This window comes from Neophocaena asiaeorientalis, unplaced genomic scaffold (assembly GCF_003031525.2).
Source record: "Neophocaena asiaeorientalis asiaeorientalis breed wild unplaced genomic scaffold, Neophocaena_asiaeorientalis_V1.1 scaffold697, whole genome shotgun sequence".
NCBI lineage: Eukaryota > Metazoa > Chordata > Mammalia > Artiodactyla > Phocoenidae > Neophocaena > Neophocaena asiaeorientalis.
In genome coordinates this window covers 132,902-152,233 of record NW_020175534.1, presented here as the reverse complement: position 1 = coordinate 152,233, position 19,332 = coordinate 132,902, and the positions used below count along the sequence as shown (strand labels likewise).

General features: G+C 38.5%; 1 pseudogene; it reads left to right on the top strand.

Annotated features, from left to right (window-relative positions):
* The first annotated feature begins 9,493 nt into the window (after nt 1-9,493).
* LOC112390318 (centromere protein K-like) lies at nt 9,494-18,181 on the top strand (annotated as a pseudogene).
* The last annotated feature ends 1,151 nt before the right edge of the window (nt 18,182-19,332 follow it).

The window sequence follows — 19,332 nt, the reverse complement described above, 5'->3', positions numbered from 1 at the left end:
TTTTGGTTTTGTTTTTTAACTTTCACCATGTTTATATTTTTACAGTGACCATTAATTACTTTCACAATTAAAAATTATTATTAAGGTAAAACAAAATTAAACTTCACTCTAAGATCTAATGTACTTGACTGTCAGTTTCCTGACTCTTCTTCACCCTTTTCTAGCCTGCTCTTTCTGACAAGTCTGACTACTCTACTAATTTCTTGATTGCTCTATAGTATTCAGAAGCTGCCTTTGGATGCCGGGGAAGGCATGACAGGATCCCTGACCTTACAGACGATCTAGAGACAGCAGCCATTTTGGCTCACTCATTTATTGAAAGCGGATATTTTAAATCAGTTTATAGGCCTGGTGAGCATATCCTGCAATTTGGTAATGAATATACAGAAAAGGAAACTTCCCAGCAAGCTATAAGGACTGTGCAGCTAGAACCTGATGTCTCCCAACCATTCCTTTTTGTAAAAAAAAAAAAAAAGTCGAGACATCCCAGTTCAAACACTCAAAGATATGAGCTTAAAGAACATAAAATCTGGACTAAAACTATTCTGTGTACAACTGAAGCTGAAGTCTGCAAAAATCAATCTGAACTACATTACACCGTATTCAAAAATTAACTCAAAATGGATCAAAGACTTAAATGTAAGAGTAAAATGTAAATCTCTTAGAGGAAACATAAATGTAAATTTGTGTGACCTTGACTTAAGCAATGCTTTCTTAGATATGACATCAAATTTACAAGCAACCACACACAAAAAAGATAAATTGGACTTCATCCCAAGTACATTAAAGTTTTTGCTTCAAAGATCACTATTAAGAAAACGAAAAGACGACCAGCATAATAGTAAAACAAATATTTGCAAATCATATACTAGCTGATAAAAGAAGACTTACAATTCAACACTAAAAAGACAAAACAAAATTTTAATGGGCAAAGGATTTGAATTAGATAATTCACCCAAAACTGGCAAACAAATGGCCAATCAGCACATGAAAAGATGCTCAGCATCATCAGTCTTTAGCGAAATGCAAATGAATAGCTCGTTGAAATACTACTTCACACTCACTAGGAGGGCTATAATCAAAAAGACAATAACACATGTTAAGGAGGATATGGAGAAACTGGAACCTTTTAACACTGCTCATAGGAATGTAAAGTAGTGTAGTTCAGGAAAAGAGTTTGGGAGTACCTAAAAATTTAACCATAAAGTTACCCTATGACCCCCCACAGTTCTACTCCTAAGTATATAACCCAAAATAAATGCATACATCTGTGCAAAAACTTGTAAATGAATTTTCATAGCAACCATGCTATAACAGTCAAAAGTGGAAACACCGAAATGTCTATCAACTGATGAATGGATAAACAAAATATGTGGTATGGCATAAATGTACAATGGAATAGCGTTTGTCCATTAAAAGGAATGAAGTATTGATTCACGCTACAAAATGGATGAACCCTGAATATGCTAAGTGAAAGGCCATATTTTTTATGAGCCCATTAAATGAATTGTTCAAAATAGACAAATCCATAGAGTCAGAAAGCTGATTAGCGATTGTCAGGAAATGCGAGAAGGGCAAATGGAGATTGACTGCTAATGGTTACAATGCTTCTTTACAGAATGATGAAATGTTCTGGAATTAATAGTAGGGATGGTTGTAAAACATTGGGGATATATTAAAAAGCACTGAATTGTGCAATTTTTAAAAAGTAGGTTTTCTGGTATGTGCATTATAAATCCATTTTTTTTTAATCCCGATTGAGGGACATTCTACAAAATACCTGACTAGTAATCCCCATAACTGTCAAGGGCATCAAAAACAAAGGCTGAGAAACTTTCTGAGTCTTGTCACAACCAAGAAGAGCCTTGAGACAGAAGTACTAAATGTATTATCCTGAATGAGATCCTGGACATTATGGAGAAACTGAGGACATGAATAAAGTATGAACTTCTGTTAATAATAATGTACCAATATTGGTTCATTATTGTAACAAATGTACAATACTAATGTAAGAAAGACATTGATAATAGGGGAATATATGTATGAGGTACAAGGGAACTCTCTGTACTACCTTTAAAATAATTATGTAAATATAAAACTACTCTGAAATTAACATTGATTAAGGTAATAAAACTGATCAGAAAATGATATACAAAAATATCCTAACATGGCCGCCTATAAAGGAGAAGAAGGCGTACAGACAAGAGTAGAAGGGAGACATCCCACTGAAAAATTCTCTAATTCTAATTTAAAAGATTTTTTTCTGTAATTCAAATTTATGAACTGTATGAAATAAAAAGTAAAGGGTACAGAAAAAGTTGTTCAAGGAAACTTGTCTGGCAAAAGACACAACAAACAAAGTTAAAAGAAAAAAGACAAGAGAACTCATTTGCTATATACTTAGATAATGAATTAATTATCTACCCACTACATTAAGAACTTATAGAAATCAATAAGGAAAAGAGAACCTCAAAGAAAAAAAGTGCAAGGATGCCCAGTCATTATGAAGTACTTTAACACTAGTCCAAATAACAACCATATAAGTTATTTCCAATCTCCAACCCTTTTACAGATTAATAAGCAGACCCAGAGCAGTGAAGAACCACACTCAAAAGTCACACAGTTCACAGGTGGTTGAACCCAGAGTCAAGCCCAGCACCCTGGTTCCTGTGCCTCTGCTCTTAACCACTACTGTGTGCTGTAATGACTGTCTCGTAGGGGTAATGGCTCTCTTCCCTATAATTTTTATTCCACAAAGGATGTGACAAATCCACATATATGAACCTCAAGCCCAAGCAGAGAGCTGGGCGAAAAGAGAAAACAGCACAAAAGCCCAAAAACTGCCCCCTTAGGCTCCTTGCTTAAGGCACTGGGTGGCAGTCTTTCACTACATGCACAATTGGTTCACAAGAAAGCTGAATAGGAGAGAGAAATCTTTGCTGCAGGATCCCTCCCTGACCCTGGGAAGTGCAGGAGGAAGATTATCCTATTAGCAGCCTTCTTGGAAAATCCCAGAACCAACTCAGGGAGAGACTGAACAGAGGAAGAAAGTACCTACTCCTCTAGAAAATGGTCAAACAGGACACAAGCAATAAAAAGACACTCTTCCACCCACAGATTTTGCACACATTCTCACTGTGTCTCCAGGCTTTGGGACAAGAATTCTCCAGACTGTCAGATAACTACATCAAATCCCACCTACAGCCTATGCATTTTTTAAACAGTTGGGAGGGAATCAAAAGAAAGACTATTTTGTGACACATGAAAATTATATGAAGTTCAAATTTCAGTATCCAGGAATAAAGTGCATGCAGAACATGCCTGAATAGAAAAACCCAGTTGCCGCAGAGCAACTAAGCCCCTGTGCCACAGCTACCGAGCCTGCGCTCTAGAGCCCGCGAACCACGACTACTGAGCCGGTGTGCCACAACTACTGAAGCCCGCGCACCTAGAGCCCGTGCTCCACAACAAGAGAAGCCACCACAATAAATCTGTGCACCGCTACGAAGAGTAGCCCCTGCTCGCCGCAACTAGAGAAAGCCCGCGCGCAGCAACAAAGACCCAATGCAGCCAAAAATAAATAAATAAATTTATTTATTTATTTTAAAAAAGAAAAACCCAGGCTTTCCCTGAGTAGGGATAAATCCAGGTCCCTAACTCCTGTGTGTTTCTCCTTTAGCCTTACACAATTACCAGACTCACATACAATACTTCACTTCTGACACTTTTGTCACCAAATGTGTGTGGGGTTTTCTCTACAACAAGCAGTTATCCATTACACCAGCTGGGTGTCTTACAGTTTAACTCAATTCTAACACTAACCACCTCGATATAGTGTGATCCCACAGGTCAGATCTCACAGTTCAGTCCCACAAGACTGCTCCCACCCCACATCAGATTCCAAATGCAAGGAACATGTCCCCAGGTTACCCATAACTTCTGTGGACAGAGAATGTAGACTGCCATATTAGTAAACAAAGGATGTTGCCACCATGAAGCCATCAGCCACAGCAGCCGCCCCCAACTGTGTACCCTGAGGGGATTCAGGATGGAGAAAAACAGGATGCCATCCCCTAGATGGTTAAGGTGCATATCAAAAGAATGATTTCAATGAGCCCAGACTCTTGCATCTTCCCAAAGAAAAGTGTTAAATTCATTAACTTGAGATAGCTGTTTTTTCTTTAATTAACAGTAATCTTTTAATGTTCCCACTACCTGGTTTTGGGAGAGTTTTTGTTTGTTTGTTTTTTGCAAAAATTTCTATATATCCTGGCTCCTCCTTTACCTCTGGGGAACAGTCCTTCAGAACTATCTGAGGGGCTGTCTTCTAGGCTTAAGTCCTCAGAAAATCTGCTGAATAAAACATAATTCTCAACTTTTAGGTTGTGCTTTTTTTTTTTTCCAGTTGACGCTTCTGTCTGGCTTGGCTACAAATTGGAGGTTCCTATAACCTCCTCCCACTTCAGGTTCAATTAATTTGCTAGAGCAACTCACAGAACTTAGGGAAAATTTTACTTACATTTCATGGTTTATTAGAGGATATGATAAATGATACAGCTGAATAGCCTGATGAAGAGATACTTACGGTGAGGTCTGGGAGGGTCCCAAGCATAGGAGGTTTTGTCCCATGAACCTGGGGTGCATTACCCTCCCAGTACATTGATATGTTCACCAACCTAGAAGCTCTTGGAACACTGTACTTTGGGGATTTTTATGGTAGCTTCCTCACGTAGGCATGGTCAATTATTAAGGAGACGTGCAGGGTGGGTCTGAACAATTCCAAGCTTCTGAGCATGGCTTTGTCTTTCTGGTGACCAGGAGCCACCCAGGAGCCCACCCAGAGTCACCTCATTAGAATAGAAGATGCTCCAAGTGTTCTTATCATGTAGGAACTTACAAGAGATTTAGGAGCCCTGTGACAAGGATGAGGTCAAAGACCAAATATTAGAAAAAGAGATGCTCCTAGTGTTCTTATTACTTAGGAAATTTAAAAGGTTTTAGGAGGTCTATGCCAGGAACTGGGAGCAGAGACTGATATATATTTTTTTCTATTATCCCCCAGCAGCTTTGTACATTTGTTTACATATTAGCTATGGCTACAGCTGCACAGTTGAGTAGTAACAACCGATGGGGTTAAGGGCATACTACCCCAACATACGGCACCTTGGCATATTGAATATTTTAAACTCAAGGTGTTTGAGAAAATGGCAGAAGCAGGAAGGTCACTTTGATCTTTTCCCAACCCTCTTCCTCTGAAACAAGTCATAAAAGCCTCATGTGAGATGTGCCCTCCCTATACCCTGGGGGAAGGATCATCCTTATTTCCAAAGACAAAAGGATGCCAAGAAGAATCAGAACAAACAGGTTTTAATAAATTTTCCCCAGTTTTCTACACTAACCTCATCCTCTCTGACTTATACTTCTATACAACTGCCTATTCCTCATTAAACCTAGCATAAAAATACTCAAGGTCTGTTTCTACAGGTATTAATTTCCTTAGAAATGAAGTCTCCCATGTCACACAAAACTCACATTAAATAAATTTGCATGGGGAATTCCCTAGCAGTCCAGTAGTTAGGACTCCATGCTTTCACCGCCGAGGATCCGGGGTTCCATCCCGGGTCAGGGCACTAGGATCCCGCAAGCCCTGCGGTGCTGCCAAAAAAATTTTTTTAAGTCATAAATAAATTTGCATGCCTTTTTCAGTTTAATTTTCAGACCTAGCCAGGGGGAAGACTGAGGAAAGCTTTTTCCTCCCCTACACAGCAGAAACTATTTTGTCCACAAAGCCAAAAATATTTACTATCTGACTGTGTGGGTAATTTTATGTGTCAAATTGACTAGGACACAGTACCCAGATATTTGGTCAAACACTACCTGTATACATACACTACCTGTATGTTGCTGTGAAAATATTCTTCAGATGGGATTAACATTTAAATCAGTAGACTTAGAGTAAAGCTGATTATTCCCCATAATGTAAATAAGTCTCATTAAATCAGCTGAAGGTCTTAAGCAAAAGCAGACTGAGGTACCCTAAGAAAGACAGAATTCTGCCAGTAGATGGCCTTTGGACTCAAGCTGTAACATCAACCCTTCCCTGGGTCTCCAACCTGCTAGTTTACCCTGCAGATTTTGGATTTGCCAGCCTCCACAATCACATGAGTCAATTTCTTAAAATAAATCTCTGTCTCTCCAAAAAATTGGCCCTTTAGAGAAAAAGTTTGCTGATCTCTATGTTAGTCACCTGACTTACATCACACAAGTTGTCAGGGATTCCTAGTCAGAATAGTGTAATTAACAATCTTCCTTTCATAGACTTCTCTGGTGGTCCAGTAGTTAACACTCCATGCTCCCAATGCAGAGGGTCCAGGTTCATCCCTGATCAGGGAGCTAGATCCCGCATGCCGCAACTAAGATCCCGCATGCCGCAACAAATATCCCACATGCTGCAACTAAGACCCAGAGCAGCCAAATAAATAAATAAATATTTTTTAAAATCTTCGTTTCACAATATATGTAAATGAAACCATCATGGTATAACATCTTAAACTTATAAAGAGATGTCTGGCAATTATTTCTGAATAAAACTTGAAAAAATCTTTCCCGCTGTATTTATTCCTATATGCTGTACTAGGAATGCTGCTTCTGAAATGTAAAGCCTAAAAAATATTTTTAAAGAAGAATGCAAACCATATAGACCAATGGAATAGAGAGCCAAGAAATAAACCTTTGCATATAGGTCAAATTATTTCAACAAGGGTGTAAAGTCCATTCAATAGGAAAAGAACAGTCTTTTCAACACATGGTGCAGGGAAAATTGGAAAGCCACATGCAAAAACAAAAAAAATGAAGTTGGGCCCTTACCTTACATCATACACAAAAATTAACTCATAATGGATCAAAGACCTAAACTTAGAAGCTAAAACTATAAATCTCTTAGAAAGCATTGAGAAATGCTTTGTAATATTAGATTTGACAACAATTTCTTGAATATGACACCAAAAGCACAGGAAACAAAAGAAAAATAAATTAACTTGAGTATATCAAAATTAAAAACTTCTGTGTACCAAATCAACAGAGTGAAAAAAGCAACCCACAGAAGAAAATATTTGCAATCTTATAAACTGATATCCAAAGTATATAAAGAACTCCTACAACTCAACAAAGCAACCTGATTAAGAAATGGGGAAATAACATGAACAGACATTTCTCCAAAGAAGATATACCAATCAGTAAAAATCAGTATACAACAAGATACCACTTTACACCCATTAGGATAACTATTGTATTAAAAATAATAATAATAAAAATGGGCTTCCCTGGTGGCACAGTGGTTGGGAGTCAGCCTGACGATGCAGGGGACGCGGGTTCGTGCCCCGGTCCAGGAAGATCCCACATGCCACAGAGTGGCTGGGCCCGTGAGCCATGGCCGCTGAGCCTGCGCGTCCGGAGCCTGTGCTCCGCAACGGGAGAGGCCGCAGCAGTGAGAGGCCCGCGTACCGCAAAAAAAAAAAAAAAAAAAAAAGTGTTGGCAAGGATGTAGAGAAACTGGAACTCTTGTGCCTTGCCCTTGGGAAGGTAAAATGGTGCATCTGTTATGGATTCATCTCTATGTTATTTCTGGGGGAAAAAAACAAAAGAAAACAGAAATACCATATGTGGTATGTACATGTGGTATATACATACCAGGGAATATTATTCAACCTTGGAAAGGAAGAAAATTGTGACACATAGCTACAACATGGATGAAATGTCAGGCCATTATGTGAGTGAAATATGCCAGACAGCAAAGAACAAATATTGTATGATTCTACTTATATGAGATACCTAGAGTAGTCAGATTCATAGAGACAGAAAGCAGAATGGTCATTGCTAGGGGCTGGGAATAGGGAGTAATGGGGAATTGTGTTTAGTGGGTACCATTTCAGTTTTGCAAGAGTTCTGGAGATGTATGGTTGATGATTGCAGAACAAGGTGACACACAATGCCACTGAGCTGTACATTTAAATGGTAAATTTTATGTAACATGAATTTTACCACAATAAAAAATAATAGTGCCTAGCATTATGATGAGTAAGCAAATTATTAGATTCATGAAAAGCAAGACCAGATGCAAATTTTTTAAAAATACAAAAAAGTCAGTATTATACCTTTAGAGGGAAATTGTTTTGGTTCTATCAATTGCTTTATAAGTTATTGGTAAAATATATTTAATTAACATTTGTATCAACAATAAATTCTGTTGATAATTTAAAATAAGTAAAATATTTCTTTGGTCCCCACTACCCTGGCCCCAACCATCATTAGTCCGTTGGTCCAAACGTGCACTATGATCAAAATCTGTCTCCCCTCCACTGAGACTCTGATTCCCAACACCTTCACATTTCAGTACCACCCTTCTTACCAGATATCAGGAATCTGGGTTCCCTGAAAGTTTATAAGACACCAAACTTGGCCTCCCAGATCTTGATGCCAAAGGGCATGTTAAGCTGTCCCTGATTCTTAAAGACAAGTTTTACACAAAATCATGGAATATAAGTAAGTGTATATTTCAGCAAGAGGTTCATTAATTACACAATTCAGAGGCCACTCATGGGAATCTTCAGTGGGAAGGAGCAGGAAGAGTGCAAAAAGGAGAAAGAATATAAGCCACACAATTTATAATACTTCTCTGCCATAGTCCCAAAGAGTGAACACCCAAAGTTCACTTTTCTCAAAAGCAGGAAGAGCTTTCTAATACCTAACCTTATTTGAGGGCAACTTTTCAGATACCATTGCACTGAAAGCTCTCCTGTTTAGAACCTCCCTTGATTGTGTTTACTCCAAATAGGTCACGCATGCTAGAAATGACATATTTAGAGCAAAGCGATCTCCAATCTAGAGGACTTGGCATGGATCATTCTCCTTGGGATCCTTCAATGTCTCCTCTCCCTTCCCTACCCTGTTCCAAAAATGCTTTCCACTTCACAAACAAGACAAGAAATGTTACCAAGGTTGTTGCCCAAGAATCATACCCCTGCCACTCTCTCAAATGGAAACCAATTACACTTAATCTAAGTTTCAGGAGGAAGCTGCATAGACAAAAAATGACAAGAACTGTTTGGAACCAACTAGGCCCAAGATGGCAGAAGATTCAACCTCCAGTAGACCTTGAGCCTCATTATACACTCACAGTAACACATTAGCTAAATGACACACCCACCACCACCAGAACAGCTGATGATTGCCACGACAACAACCAGAAAATTCCACACAAGGACTAAAAAGGAGAGTTGCATCAGTTTTGGGTCCAAACCACTCATCTGTCTCAGATAACTCATGAATATCCCTCCCACTCTTTCCAAAACCCTCCCTTTTATTTCGACTCTCCTATATATTTGGTGTCTCTGCCTGAATTGGGTTGAGAAGTTGAGTTGTGAACTAGGTTCCTGCTTCTCCATTCTTTGGCCACTGCTGTTCCAGTCTCAGCATCAGTTTCATTATTGACTGCATGGATCCGATCAGAAAAAGAACCTCCCTGGCTGAGACAAGGGGTCTCAGCCAGGCTAGGACCCCAGCGTGGGTTCAGTCGACGAACCTGGTAACAGAAACACTCCCCATTCCTCCATGGTCCTTTCACATCCGAATTTCAGCTCAGACTCTGGCCTCTGGCCTCTAACCTCTCTCCATCCTTGTCTCAGTTTGGACAGCATTACCTTCAGGAAGTCTCTCAGGAGGTTTTCAGAGGCAGAGATGCCATAACATAATTCACATTCCATATGCCAGTATTTCTATCTAGATTTCAAATAAACCCACCTATTAAGTAAAATTTAACTTCCACCAAAATGGAAGCTCTTGTATTCTTAACTTGTGATCCCCTACAACATATACATGAATAACTGATAGCCTGCCTTGACATGGGCATTCAACAAAAATAGTTTAATTCTGTAAATTACAGGTTAGTAATCCTTTTCTGTAAAGAGCTGTAAATATTTTAAGCCTTAAGAGATATAGGTCTCTGTAACAACTACTCAACTTTGCTGTTGTAGTGTGAAAGCAGCCATAGACAATGTGTAAACAAATTTGCACGACTGTATTCCAATAAAACTTTACTATGGACACTGAAATTTGAAGAAATAGTACTCTGATTTTTCTCAACTACTTAAAAATATAAAAACCAATTTTATTTCACAAGCCTTATACATACAAGGCAGAGGTGTGGATTTGACTACAGGTTGTACTTTGCTGACCCTCAGTATAAATGAATACAGTTTGAATCAGTCCCAAATGTATCTCTATGATCCCATTCTTTCTGTTTCTCCAATTATCCTGTAGACTTATCCATATCTCACCAGAGAACAACACTGATAAAAATCCTTCAATGAATGCCATGTTCCCTCTACTCTATGGGGCCCATATACATGTTAAATCCCAAACTTTTGCTCTCCCTTCTCTCTCCATATGTTTGTGAGGCAGGTCTTTTGCTTTTTGGTAATGCCTCTGATGTGTTCAGTTTCCTTGTCTGTGAACTTCCATCAAATCCCTCTATTTCCAAACCATGGGCTTACCCCTGAGCCCCAACCCAATTATTGACTTTCCTAAGAATCTCTTCCTGATCACCCTCCACTAGGCTCCTAAACACCAGGCACTTAGCTCATTGTCCTCTTGTAGACAGCAAGTTGTCTGATTGTTTGCCCTGTCTCTTTTCCAAACTAGCTCCCCACAAGAGTCATAGCTGTTTTGTCAACAATTCCACAAATGGGCTGACAAAGAGTAAACATTCAATCAACATTACGGAATCAATGACTCTCACTGCTGGGAGGCACAGTATAATTAACAAAGAAGACTGAAATAAGCTAGAAACCATTTAGTGTATCTGGCATCATTGCTAGTATAAACAAGGGCTTAGTAGAGGAGGGCCAACAGGCAAAACTAAAAAACAGAAGCAGTGGCTCTGTGGTGGTAAGTGATGGGCTGAGGAGAGTGCCATAATGGTGGCAACTTGCCACTGGGGCTGCCTGGCATTTCACAGGATATGGAGCCCCAGCCCTGAAGGAGAGACCCCTTACTGCTGGTAAGATAGGAAGGGGGCAAGGCACAACCTTTAAAAGAATGATAGCCATTGGGGACATGACATAAACTGGTTAGAACCAACTAGGTCAAAGATGGTGGATGATTGACTTCCACTAGACCTTGAGTCTCAGTATATGCTCATTGTAATATATCAGCTAAAGGACACACCCACAGGCACCAAGACAGTTCTGAGGCCAATGACTATAAAAGGCCAAAACGCAGGTGGTAGCCCAATTCCTAGAAATCCCCACCCCTTCCCCAAAATAGTTGGAATAATCCTCCCATTCATTAGTCTATGAAATTACCCACCCCTGTAAAAACTGACAACCCTGTATCCTAGTGCCTCTCCCCTTCTGAGATGGCCCACACTCTATGGAGTATGTATCTCCCTAAATAAACCTTCTTTCACCTTACTATGGCTTGCTCTTGAATTCTTTCCTGTGTGAAGCCAAGAACCCACACTCGGTGGCTATCCCAGGGACTTGGATGTGACCTGGGATGTTACCATTCTCTCCGGCCCCACTTTCTTTCCTGCAACACTTAGGAGCTGGATACCTGTGATACTGCAACTTAGAATAAGAAATATATATTTGGTCCCCCTTTCTGGCACAGAGCTCCTAAAACCCTTGGAATTTCTGGTGCTGAGATTGAAAAAGGTATCTTTTGTTATGTTAATACGGTGACTTTGGAAGGTCGGAAAGGGTGAGGGCTGGCTTGGTTGCCAAGATAACCAATTGATAAGAGAGCTGGAACTTTCAGTCCCATCCCCAGACCTCTGAGGAGGGGAGAGGGGCTGAAATTAAAATCAATCTCCAGTGGCCAATGATTTAATCAACCATGCCTATATAATGAAGACTCCATAAAAAAACAAAAGGATGGGGTTTCTAAAACTTCTAGGTTTGTGAACTAGAACACTTCCATTCGCCACGGTGCTGGACCCAAACTCCATGGGGACAGAAGTTCCTTTGTTCAGGACCTTACTCTAGGTATCTGTTCCTATCGCTGCTGATTCCTAACTTTTAATATCCTTTGTAATAAACTGATAATCTAGTGAGTAAATTGGTTTTCTAAGTCTTGTGAGCCATTTTAGCAAATTAATTGAACCCAAGGAGGGGATCGTAGGAACCTCTGATTTTTAGCCAGTTGATCAGAGACACAGGTGACAACCTAAACTTGTGATTGATATCTGAAGCAGAACGGGGCAGTCTTGTGAGACTGAGTCCTTAACCTGTGGAATCTGATGCTATCACTGGATAGATAATGTCAGAATTGAGTTGAATTGCAGGACACCTAGAGAATTGCTTGGTGGTGTGGGGGAAAACTTCCCACGTGCTGGAATTGGGAATTGCCCAAAGTCCAGCCAGGCCTCAAGTGCCACTCTTATCTAGCTCCTGCACCAATGACAGCTCCAAAAACCCACCTGTTAGGAGGGAAAGACAAAGTGGTAGGGAACTGAGGAAACTGATTAACTTGACGGCTTCCCTTCAAGTACTCCTTTATTCTCTAGCACATTCTCTGAATAGAGTGATAAGGAAACTCATGCACAGATAGTATAAGGTAGGGGTCCCCAATCCCTGGGCTGTGGACTGGTACCGGTCCGCGGCGTGTTAGGAACTGGGCCACACAGCAGGACGAGAGTGGCGGGTGAGCCAGCGAAGCTTCATCTGCTGCTCCCCATCTCTCACATTACCGCCTGAACCATCCTCCCCACCACCCTGGTCTGTGGAAAAACTGTCTTCCATGAAACCAGTCCCTGGTGCCAAAATGTTGAGGACCACTGGTTTAAGGGATTGCCCAAGGTCCCAAAACTTTTAAAATTATCATAAGGCTAAGAAAATTATAAGTGCAAGTCACTGAATCAGCAAGATACAGAGTGTACTACAGATGTGGAAGACACTAGAGATGCTGAAGAAGAACTTACCAAAGAAAGTGAAGAAATATGAAATGATGTGGAAGAATGTCAGAATAAGACATTGCTTGCTGGAACTGAGACATTCACTGATTCAAATGCTCAGTTATCATTAATTATGTCAGTGAAATGTTTAACCACCACTGGAATTAGTCAATGGCAGAAAGAAACTCCTAAATTAATCCCACTGAATGAAGATGTTCTGGTAACATTAGGAAAAGAAGAGTTCCAAAAATTAAGACATGAACTACAAATGGTACTGTCTAGAATGGTAATGTCAAAGAATGAAAAGATAAAGAAAAAATAGTGGCTGAATGAACAGCAACAGATACTGGAATCTCTTAATATAGTAAACAATGAAACATCACATAGTGACATTTTTTTCTGAATTGAGAACCTTTAATAAGCTGAAAACAAAAATGCTTAATATAAAAGAATTAAGGGTGTGGAGACAAGGGAACCCTCTCTCACTGTTTGTTGGAATGTAAATTGATAGAGCCACTATGGAGAACAGTATGGAGGTTCCTTAAAAAACTACAAATAGAACTATCATATGACCCAGCAATCCCACTACTGGGCATATACCCTGAGAAAACCATAATTCAAAATGAGTCATGTATCACAATGTCCACTGCAGCACTATTTACAGTAGCCAGGACATGGAAGCAACCTAAGTGTCCATCGACAGATGAATGGGTAAAGAAGATGTGGCACATATATACAATGGAATATTACTCAGCCATAAAAAGAAACGAAACTGAGATATTTATAGTGAGGAGGATGGACCTAGAGTCTGTCATACAGAGTGAAGTAAGTCAGAAAGAGAAAAAAGATACTGTATGCTAACACATACATATAGAATCTTTAAAAAAAAAAAAGGTTCTGATGAACCTAGGGGCAGGACAGGAATAAAGATGCAGGTGTAGAGAATGGACTTGAGGACATGGGGAGGTAAGCTGGGATGAAGTGAGAGAGTAGCACTGACATATAAACACTACCAAATGTAAAATAGATAGCTAGTGGGAAGCAGCCGCATAGCACAGGGAGATCAGCTCAGTGCTTTGTGACCACTTAGAGGGGTGGGATAGGAAGGGTGGGAGGGAGACACAAGAGGGAGGGGATATGGGGATATATGTATATATATAGCTGATTCACTTTATTATACAGCAGAAACTAACACAACATTGTAAAGCAATTATACTTCAATAAAGATGTTTAAAAAAAAGAATTTAAGGAGAAACTCTTGATTACCTTGGGTGAGTTTTGAGACCATTTTCCTGTAACTGATAGAAAATTGAAAAAGAAAAACATTGTCTATTCTCGCCTCCTTTGTTGTAGATTAATGGAGTATAAGCACCTGGGTTTAGTTCTGGGCTTTCTATTCTGTTCCATTGACCTGTGTGTCTGTTTTTATGCCAGTACCATACCGTTTTGATTACCATAGCTTTGTGTATAGCCTGAAGTCAGGGAGCCTGATTCTTCCAAAAGTGTCCTTTCTCAAGATTGTTTTGGCTATTTGGGGCCTTTTGCATTTCCATATAAATTTTGAAATTATTTGTTCTAGTTCTGTGAAAATTATCCATGGCATTTTTTTTTTTTTTTTTTTTTGCGGTACATGGGCCTCTCACTGTGTGGCCTCTCCCGTTGTGGAGCACAGGCTCTGGATGCTCAGGCTCAGCGGCCATGGCTCACAGGCACAGCTGCTCCGCAGCATGTGGGATCTTCCTGGACAGGGACACAAACCCATGTCCCCTGCATCAGCAGGCGGACTCTCAACCACTGTGCCACCAGGGAAGCCCCCATGGCATTTAAAAAAATATATTTATTAATTTATTTATTTGGCTATGCCAGGCCTTAGTTGCAGCAGGAAGTGTCTTCACTGTGGCGTGCTGGATTCTTAGTTGTAGCATGCAGGATCATTTTAGTTGCAGCATGCAGGCCTTTAATTGTGGCATGTGGGATCTAGTTCCCTGACCAGGGATCGAACCTGGGCCCCCTGCATTGAAAGCACGGAGTCTTAACTGCTGGACCACCAGGGAAGTCCCACCCATGGTATTTTGATAGAGATTTCATTGAATCTGTAGATTTCCTTGGGTAATATGGTCATTTTAACAATATTGATTCTTCCACTCCAATCACACAGTATATCTTTCCATCTGTTTGTGTTGTCTTCAATTTCTTTCATCAGTGTCTTATAGTTTTCCAAGTACAGGTATTTTGATCCCTTAGGTAGGCTTAGTTTTAGGTATTTTATTCTTTTTGATGTGATGGTAAATGGGATTGCTTCCTTAATTTCTCCTTCTGATTAAAAAATGGGCAGAAGACCTGAATAGACATTTTTCCAAAGAGGACATACAGATGGCCAACAGGCACGTGAAAAGACATGGCTAATCATTAGGGAACATGGCTAATCATTAGGGAAATGCAAGTCAAAAGTACAATGAGGTATCACCTCATATCTGTCAGAATGGCTGTCATCAAAAATAGCACAAATAAGGGAGTTCCCTGGTGGCCTAGTGGATAGGATTTGGCACTTTCACTGCAGTGGTCTGGGTTCAATCCCCTTGTTGGGGAACCATCCTGCATGCCGTGTGGTGCAGCCAAAATACAAAAAAAAAAAAAAAAAAAAAAAAAAAAAACAATCCACAAATAATAAATGTTAGCCAGGACTTGAAAAAGAGAACCCTCATACAATGCCAGTTTGAATGTAAATTGGTACAGCCACTGTGAAAAACAGTTTGGAGGTTTCTCAAAAAAAACTAAAAATAGTGCTAACATATGTCCCAGCAATTCCACTCCAGGGTATATATCCATAAAAAACAAAAACACTAATTAAAAAAGATACATGCACCGCAATGTTCATAGCAGCATTACTTAAGACAGTCAAGATATAGAAGCAACCTAAGTGTCCATCAACAAATGAATGGATAAAGAGGCTGAGTAACATTCCATTGTATGTATATATGGAACATATATTTTGCTCCATATATACATGGACAAGAACAAAAATTTGCCATTTGCAGCAACATGGATAGACTTGGAAGGTATTATGATAAGTGAAACTAGTCAGAGAAAGACAAATACCGTATGATATCACTTATATGTGGAACCTAAAAATACAATAAGTTAGTGAATATAACAACAACAAAAATGCAGCAGACTCACAGCTATAGAGAACAAACTAGTGGTTACCAGTGGGGAGAATGAAGGGCAGAGGGGCAATATAGGGGTATCAGATTAAGAGGCACAAACTATTATTGATAAAATAAGCTACAAGGATATATTGCACAACACAGGGAATATAGCCAATATTTTATAACCATAAATAAGGCATAACATTTAAAAACTGTGAATCACTATATTGTACACCTGTAACATACAGTTTTATACAGCAAATATACTTCAAAAATTTTTTTGAAAATAAATTAAAAAGAAATTTTAAAATAACAAAAATATAGAGGAAAAAAGAAAAACATTAAAAAATCAACTGCATAACTAATAGCATTACATGAAATGTTAGAGATTCATATAAATAGATTTTTTGATGTCCCACATGATCCATATGTCAAAATTAGTGATTACTTTTGGCCACCTTATAATGAACTGCTATTACTTAAAGGAATTGCCTTGAGACATCTAGAAGATTCAATCCAAATAAGATTAGATTCTTCTATGAGTAAAAAGGTGGTCTTTTTTTCCCACACAGTACTTAAAGAATCCTTTTTGTTATTCAAAGATAACAGAAACACTGAAGACTACTTGAATGGAGAACATAAAATCAAAGCACTTAGTCCATCTTTCTTTTATTCTTAAAATGGCATATGCTGCAATCTTATTCATTTTAATATAGTCCTCTTTCATTCAAGTCAGTGCTTTAGTGTTTTAAACTATATGAACAAGAATGCAAGTAAAAAATATTCTAGACCTAATCATTACAAAACATTTAATGTACCTTACTTCATGCAATACTCTTTAAAAATTCTTTGTTAATTTATGATATTGCTAATGCAATATTTTCCATTAAAATTTTATGACAGTTTCTTCTACATATTATGATGTCCATTTGATGCTTAACTCATTCATTTAGGAATTATAATGGACAGACTATTTTATTTGAAGATGGTTCTAAAATTAAAGTAGTATCTGATACAGAAGATAGCAAGATTTTAAAATATTTATCAAATCTGTTTCATGTATACTGCCTTAGTTTTAGATTTGTTTAAAAAAAGGAATATAAAATACTAATGGATAGAGTTAACATGAAAACTAATGGATAAACTTATAAACTTTCATAAAACGAAAACTATTTTAATGTGTATTATATACCAAATGATATTATATATTAAACTACTCTTGATTCTGTTAATTATTACCAACAAAATTGTGTTCATAAAATTGTATTAATCCTTTTCTGGACTTTTCTGTAATCCTTTTCTGTAAATAAAACACTTTAATTTAAAAACAAAAACAGGGAATTCCCTGGCAGTCCAGTGGTTAGGACTCAGTGCTTTCACCACAGGGGCCTGGGTTCAATCCCCAGTCGGGGAACTAAGATCCCACAAGCCACGTGGCACAGCCAATAGATAGACAGACAGATAAATTAATTACTTAATTTAAAAACTAAGCAAAAAAGTGGAAGCAAAACTAATTGTGAAGTTCCTGGTAATCAAAGACTATGCAATTGTAATTAAAATAACTAAAAATAAACTTTAAAAAATTAGCTTGTAGCAATGTACTTTCAATTACAAAACAGCTTTTAAAATTGTTAAAACTCAGTTCCAATAATGTATAGCTATAACAGGACATAGATTCATAGATTTATGAAGATAGTAATCTATCTTCTAAGAATTTAAACTAAGGACATGGGCAGAATAAAAGAAAAATATTTATGCATAAAATATCCTTCCCTCTCTTTCATAAAGCAATATAATTGTCCATTCCACCAAGGAAACTTTAAAAACCAAGAAATCACTTTTCAACATTTACTCAGAGACCTCCTTACTCAGAATCCCAAAGTTCAATCTTAAAGAAGTAGGTTTTTCATTCTCTTCTTTAGGCAAACTTGAAATTTGTTTACTTTACTTGAAAAATATGATTTTTCTCCTGTTGCAGAGTCTGATACTGACAGAAGAATCACTGCTTGAACCCAGACCTCGTGTTCACTATCCAACAGAAAAAGAAATGTTGGACATAGCTTGGAAGAAAATGTCAATATGACTTTCATAGGAAACTGTGTGGCAGCATCAAGGAAGGTTGGCTGGGACTCAGCGCAGGGTCTGAGGCTTCTTCTGCCACGGAAGGCTCAGACAAATACGAGGGTGGTACAGGGTCCCTGCAGCTGCCGCTGAGCCAAGGTCACTCGAGGCTCTGAGTGCCTACAATTATTCCTCTTCCTCTTGGATCAAGCCCTTCTCACTTTCCAGAAGCCTGTTTTCATTTTCTGTGACATTTTCTAAAGTTTGATATTAAATCTTTGATGCCTGCATTGTGCTCCTCCAGCCTGACAACCAATGGGAGGGAAGGGGAATGGAGAAGAGGAAAGGAAGGGGAGAAAGAGGAGGAGAGAAGACAACATTGGGAGAGAGGGTTGTCAATGTGGAAGGAAGTGATACAAATAGGGAATAGAAGAAGGCAAGGAAAAATCCTGTGTGACTAAATTGGGATTGAACACATTATAAACACTTGAAAAAAATACACAACCCCATACAGAGTTTTATATGTCTATATATACTTATATACAACTACATATAGTTATATATACTATATATAGTTATATACATAGCTATGTCTATATATCTGAAAGGACCTAAAAGCAATAATCTATTAGTAGCACTGAGACTTTAGCTTCTAAATACCTTTCCACATTGTAAGAAATGAGTGGGGGGCAAGATGGGAGGATGGGGGAGAAAAGTCCTTTCTTATAGAATGTCAACTACAAAATACTGAAGGAATGATGTAGTTATAAAACATCATTTTGGACTATGATAGTAAAAAATTGTTTCTTGCAAACCAAAAAGGCATCATGATTGCAACCTAAATAAAGCTTGGCAACTTTTTGTTTTTTAAATCATTACAAGGCAAAAATTTAATGAAAATTAGTCAGTGGGTATGTAATAATCCAAAGGGCTAAACAGTTACATGGAACTGTATTAGAAATTTAAAACAGAAGTAAATGAAGTAACTGTTACATGTTATGACCATCTGATTCATCTCTTCCTTCAAAGATTCCTTGGCATATTTCTCTGCTAAGATGACACAGTCTTGAAGACATTTCAGACAGACCTACACAGAGGGCATTCTATAAAATACCTGGCTTGTATGCTTCAAAAATAATAACCACATGAAAATCAAAGAAGGCTAAGGAACCA